The sequence below is a fragment of the Rhipicephalus microplus genome, chromosome X (assembly GCF_043290135.1).
Source record: "Rhipicephalus microplus isolate Deutch F79 chromosome X, USDA_Rmic, whole genome shotgun sequence".
In the NCBI taxonomy this organism is placed as follows: Eukaryota; Metazoa; Arthropoda; class Arachnida; order Ixodida; family Ixodidae; genus Rhipicephalus; species Rhipicephalus microplus.
Genome location: NC_134710.1, coordinates 291,932,229 through 291,939,382, shown reverse-complemented (window position 1 = coordinate 291,939,382; position 7,154 = coordinate 291,932,229).

The window sequence follows — 7,154 nt, the reverse complement described above, 5'->3', positions numbered from 1 at the left end:
AACGCCGCTAACACTACCTAGCGCAGAAGCGCGCAGACAGCTGATGATGATGATAGCACCGCGCTATGCCGAAACCGAAACTGAATTTGGGCCGAAAATTCTTGGGACCCGCATATAGTACGGGGCCGAAATTTCGCACCCTAAAATCTAGAAAAAAACCCCGGGCTATACGCGGGTTTTTACGGTATATGATTTTTGTTCGCTACATATATAGGTAGCCCCAAACATAAGCTAACGATTCGCATTACGCTTATGCTTAAACAGCACACAGCAGAATTCTAACATTGGCTGAGTGTACATGCGGTAAAACCTGACGAGCACGCCCCTATTCAAACCGGCACGATAATTACTGAGCCTACGCAGCAGCATTCCTACGACTATAGAGTGCCTCGATGCCCGCTCCTCCTACGACACTTGCTCCCGTAGCAGCCATGTTTTCTATGAGGGGACTCCAGTGTAGTGTTTTGGTGTAGGTTACCTCTAAATACCTAATTGAATTGGCCTTTAGTACGACATCTTGTTTGTGCATCAGTGAAATTTGCTTGGGACATTTTGTGCGAAAATTGCGATTGCACTTTTGTTAATATTGATTGAGAAGTTATATCCTCTAGCAGTGTTTCTAGACTATTCATGTATGCCTGCAGATTTAGCTAAAGTGTGTGAATGTCTGCCGACGCAGCGAAAAATGCGATGTCATCGGCATACACATAGACCTGTACATCTTGCTGTATGGTAATGGTACACAGTAGTACATTAAAGAGTACTGACCGTTGCTGTAGACCCCCGTTTGTCTATATTTTGAAAAATTGACACCTGAATGCGAGCATCAAAACTTTCTATGACTTAAGAAACTATGGATCCAGGCCACATAGTATTAAGGTAGTCCTAAATTCTAAAGCGAATTCAGCAGTTTCACATGCTCCACGCTATCATAAGCTTTCGGGATATCTAAAGTTACCAAACCGAAATATTGTTTCTAATACCGAGCAAGCTGAATTCTGCTTTCGAGATCAACATGCGCACACCAAATAATGCAACCACGTCTGAATCCAATTTCACACATGGGCTCAGTGTCATTTTTATCGACATTCATCGATCTACACGAATATATAAAATACTTTCGACGACTTCTACTATAAATTGTATGTAAGTGCTATGGGCCTGATACTATCTAAGATAAACCCAGCGCCTTGCTTTTTGAATAATGGAATCACTTTTGCCATTCTCCAGTCGCGTGAAGTCCCAGAACTTCTAATTAAGCAATTAACAATTTCGAGTAGACAAAGTGGGTAAATTTCATGCACGTTTTTTATCACCGACGTCGTCATGCCATCGGAACCAGGAGCAGAATGAGGTAGTGTTTTCACTACATTTGCTAGTCATGCAGCTGTGACCTCTTCAAAATCCTCACCCCTATGGGGGGGGGGGGGGGGGGGCTGGGCATGGTATAAGAGAATGGTCGTGAAGCGACTTTTCAGGCCCTGAGCAATATCATCAAGGAAGGCCTTCATTTCACCTGGTGATGATACTACGGGTTCTGCGTTTTTTCAGTACTGGAGGAAGTTTCTTATTTCTCAGAAAGCGAAATGGTGCATTTATATTGACCGGCTTTGAAAGGAACTCGGATCGTTCGTTGTCAAATTTGTCCTTCGCATTAGCAATGGTTCTCCTCAAAATAGCGGCCGCATATTTATAACCACTCCAATGGCTGGGACACTGGTTGAAAATAATTTTTCCATGCATATTTTCTTAGTCTATAAGCCCGCGAACAGTCTGCATTCCACCACGGACGGGTTGGTAGAAGGTTGAAAACTTTCAATAGTGAATTCAGAATTTTTCGACGAGTTTTTAAAATGTCGCATACTCTGATGGCGTCTGATTCCCTATCAAATGTTCGGTTAGATAAAGCGCCTCGTAATAATTTCTCAAATGTACTGAAGTTTACATGCGCAACCGATGATCTAATCCTGGAGGTTAATGCTAATGCGGCTGGAATAATATAGGCATATGGTCGCTACTTGTGCCCGAGTTAATCGTAGACCATGATGGGATGGACAGGTTAGCGTTAAAACTTTTTTTTCACTCTCTTCACTTCGTCCTAGTCTGGCACGTACGTCATGTAACAATATTTCTATTTTGAAAGAATCAAACGCAATAGAAATTCGAATCTCGGGGAGTGCTCTAAGAAAGCCATGGTCCTTCGATGCATGTTAAGTCTCTTCTTGTGAAATACTAAGGGCTTTCCGCAGGTCATATTTTTTGGAGGGTCCATTCTCCCGCAAGAGATTTCGTAGCTGCGTCATGATGTCTACGGCATCTTTCTCGCTGAGCTTCGGCTTTGGAGTGTCGTGCTCGAAGGCGTCGTTGGCTACAAAATCATTTTCACCTTCAGCAGATTTCGACGTGCTCATAATAAATTTATGTGCACCCGGTCACTTGCACATATTGTTCAGCTTCGTCCGCGTAGTAGTGACATTTTCATCTCTTGAAGGGCACTGGCAATCATGTAATTGCTAGTGTTTCTGATATCGGTAGATGGTCGCTGATCTTGATAAGCTTCCTGTTGGATCCTGAAATGAACAAGAAGTTTTCGCAGGTTGGTTTTTATGTTAGAGGACGTGTTGCCAGGGCCTCTACTGGCCTTTTTAAAGCCCAAATACTGCTTCGGGTTCCGTTTCGTCCTTCTCTTGCGCTTTGGAACAATGTCGATTGACATGGCCTGAATGTTCAAACGAAGTAGGTGAATTTCCGGGAGCGCTGGCTCAGGCAGTGAGCTTCCGATCGTAGACGAAGCGAAAATACTGCGAGCATTCCGAGCAGTTCGAGAAGGTGAGGAAGAAGAAGGAGATGATGATCACCTAGATGAATGGCTCACATCTACTCCGTCGGATTTGCCAAGGAAGAAATAATTAAATAGAAAGAATGACATAATAATTGTATATATAATGCATTAAAATGGCTGAATTAATTTTACTGATTTTGAAATTAGAACATGTACAATTTTTGTTTTCCTTACATTGTGGTTCTTGCACTATGATGCCGTACGTAATCGAGTTAAAACTAGATTTAGCGAAGGAATGAGGATGCCCGAATTATTTCGGTAAATCGACAAATTCATAAAAACGCGAATGAAATCATCCTGAACCTTCGAAGTCTCAAATTGTAAGGTAGCGTCATCAAAAGTTTTCGCGGCGTTTTGTTTGCCTTCAACAAACGCGAACATGCGTGAAAGGTGCGTGGGGGAAGCTCGAGCATGAATTCCTCTAATGTATGGGTGATACAGGTGAGGTAGACGGTCACGTGAAGCAATCACAAGCTGCTGACATTCACGAGCAGGGTTAATGGACGCCGCTAATGTGAGAGCAGGCAGAAGAAGAAAGTTGCAAGGAGAGGATCAGTGACATCGGACGCATAAACCTATAAATGACGATAGCAACCCCGGCATTTCTTTGGAAGTATTTGCATGGACAAAAAAAGAACAATGTGTCCCGGCGTGACGCTGACGAAGGCTGAGATGGCTTCTCCAAAATGAAAATGTTTTTTTTTTTTTGGTCTAACTGATTGATATGTGGGGTTTAACGTCCCAAAACCACCATATGATTATGAGAGACGCCGTAGTGGAGGGCTCCGGAAATTTCGACCACCTGGGGTTCTTTAACCTGCACCCAAATCTGAGCACACGGGCCTACAACGTTTCCGCCTCCATCGGAAATGCAGCCACCGCAGCCGGGATTCGAACCCACGACGTGTATATTTCAAACAATTGCATCATGAAGCAAGGTCCGCATTACAGCTTGGCAATAGAAATAGCAGAACTTATTCAGGTTGCTTCAACAAATGGACATCTTATAACTTTCCAGTGGATTCCCGCGCATTGCGGCGTGATGGGAAACAAAGAGGCAGACGCTGAAGCTAAAAGTGCCTTAAGCAGTGCCCCTGAAGAACGCATTGCGTTTTCACGAGCTGACACGAACGCCCTGATTCGCTGCGTGATGCGCAGCTACACACTTCAGCACTGGACCAAACCGAAACGGCGACTTTACAAATGGGACCCGGAAATGAGGTTCCACATGCCCCCTAAATTGAAACGGACACTCACAAGTATGATCCACCGCATTCGTCTTCGTGTGGCGTACACCAGACGTTACGCACAAATAATTGGTCGCAGTGACACTGGTCCTAATTGCGAACACTGTGATGTGCCAGAAACACTTGAGCACGTATTTTGTGTCTGTCTAGCATACGCACGTGAACGACAAATACTGATTTCTTCTACTGAGCGATATCACAGTAGGTCATTAACTGATGAAACCATGTGGGGCCCTTGGCTAGACACCAACAGTGCAATTGTAGTCAAAAAGAGCGCTTATAACCTTTTGGAAGCAACTGGACTAAATGCACGGCTATAAAATTTGTCTTAGCTAGAAAGAATACTACACACTCACCTCTCTGTCTCACCATCGTCATCCATTAATCTTTCTTTTCCCCTTTCCCCTCCTCCACTAGCAGGCTAGAGCACGCTATCGCTAAGGCCAAACTCTCTGCCCTTCGGTAAATAAACCTCTTTCTCTCTCTCACTCTCCCGCATTCCACGGTCTATGGTTATTGGGTATGTGCCACACATGTTTTCGGGAAACGCTTTCATGCCGCACGACATAGGCATGTCATCTTTTTTACCGTCTTTATATGTCACTCTGGTTGATACGCTCATACTTTTTATTGCCGATTCTGGTAAACAACAAGGGGAGAAGGGGGCAGGACAGCACGAAGACATAAGCGGCTAGATATAAGAGCTATCATCTGCCTTTGGTTTGCTGAAAATGTGCTTCTCATTCGAAAGTTGCTGTTTGATAGGTGACGCCCAAATACCTATCAGCGAAAAGTTTTAAAGCGAAACATTTCTTAGCGAACATCGGCGACTTTGAGCGTATCTATCTATCTATCTATCTATCTATCTATCTATCTATCTATCTATCTATCTATCTATCTATCTATCTATCTATCTATCTATCTATCTATCTATCTATCTATCTATCTATCTATCTATCTATCTATCTATCTATCTATCTATCTATCTATCTATCTATCTATCTATCTATCTATCTATCTATCTATCTATCTATCTATCTATCTATCTATCTATCTATCTATCTATCTATCTATCTATCTATCTATCTATCTATCTATCTATCTATCTATCTATCTATCTATCTATCTATCTATCTATCTATCTATCTATCTATCTATCTATCTATCTATCTATCTATCTATCTATCTATCTATCTATCTATCTATCTATCTATCTATCTATCTATCTATCTATCTATCTATCTATCTATCTATTCTATCTATCTATCTATCTATCTACTAACGTTTGCAATGCCTACCACTGCTGGTGTAGGTATTGCAAACGTTAGTAGTGCCGTCGTTAAGTGACTATAAACAATATACCTGCACCTTATCTAGATATTTGAGGTCGCTTGACATTTCTGTTTGTGTTTGCTGTGTACAATATCCGTACGCATCGTAATGTTATGCAGATATTAAAGCGACATATCAGTCTTCCTCATTCGTGCTTTGCATATTAACGAATCCCACTGTACGTGGGATATGCCATTTCATTTTCCTTGATAAGGGGGGGGGGTTATGGTTTTATGTTATGTGGGCACATCATAACTGCCGTGAACCAAATATATATATATATATATATATATATATATATATATATATATATATATATATATATATATATATATATATATATATATATATATATATATATATATATATATGTATATTTGATTACATGTGGCGGTGTGTTTTTGCTTAAGCTGGCATATTTAACACGACGTGTAAATGTCCTAACAAACAGTTTCCCCTTGGCTTTAGTACATGTCACTGCGAATTATGTCTATCATTCTTTATGGTATTCTCAGAAAAGAACAGATGTGAAAAAATTGCGAACTCGTCCCAAAAGATGTTCGCGCATTTTATATTTCAAACAGAAGCTCGAATATACTTTCAACCATACAAAGGGCCTTTCGAACATTCCTCCAGAATATCATTTGCCTCAAGAGAGCGTACGAAAAAAAATATATTTAAAGAAGCAAGAATTTAAAACGTCTATTCTAAACAAGTGAGCAAAACACTCATGTCTCAACTTTGTTGAACATTTTTTTATTGGTGAGTGCTTATCTCTTTCAAAAGAAGGTTTCAAAATCCTATTTTCTCAATCACTTTGTTCACGAGAATAACGTGCCAAAATGGCCGCTTCTTTGTGCACTAATTCACTGGCATTCATGGTTCTTACCAGCTGCTTGTATAGTGTGCAAATCTTCATTTTAAATCTTTCCTCTCTATCTTTCATCTCCCCCATCCCCCTACCTTGCGCAGGGTAACAAACTGGCTGCCTATAAGCTGCTTAACCTCCCTGCCATTCTTTTCCTGCTGTTTTCCTTCCTTCCTTGATTTTCAATTACTTTGCTGAAGCATAACTTTGCTCTGGAGGCTTCCCTTGGGAAAAAACTGTATAATCAGACTTTTTTTTTGTGGCTGGCGTGTGGGAAGCTGGTCTTTCGGCGCTCTCGGCCACGAGTGAGTAATTTGCAGCATACAAGCGTCAGCAGAAAGGACGACTTGCCAATTCAGGATATCAGTCATTTGTTCTTCCCGATAAACAACCTGGTCTAGCTCATCATGATTGTCTTTGATGTACAGACGTTTTGAAATGCGAAGTATTTCTTAGGTGCCTCTAATGGCACTTATAAAACACGCAGAGAGCTAGGAGCCACCTAAGGGGCCTTTCTGCCTATTTATCCATCTATCTAGCTGCCTTACAGCCCCTAAAACTTATCAAAGTAGCGACGTATGGGGTTATTCACGTGCGTCTTCTCTTTTCCCCCTTCTCCGACCTCGATGAAGCCAGCGCCGCGTCAGTAATGTCAAGATGCCGTCACGTGGCATTGCTTGCAGCGTTCGTTCGTTTACAGTCGCTCGCGACTACCATCATGGTTCACGAGGCGTGGACTCCCTTGGGGAACGCGCATCCGTTTGGACAGGTACGAACTTTAACTTCCGTGCGCGCTGTGTGGTCAAATATTTTTCACCTAAGAATGACATCGTTGTTCGTTTCCGTCAGTGGTTGTTGCGTCTTC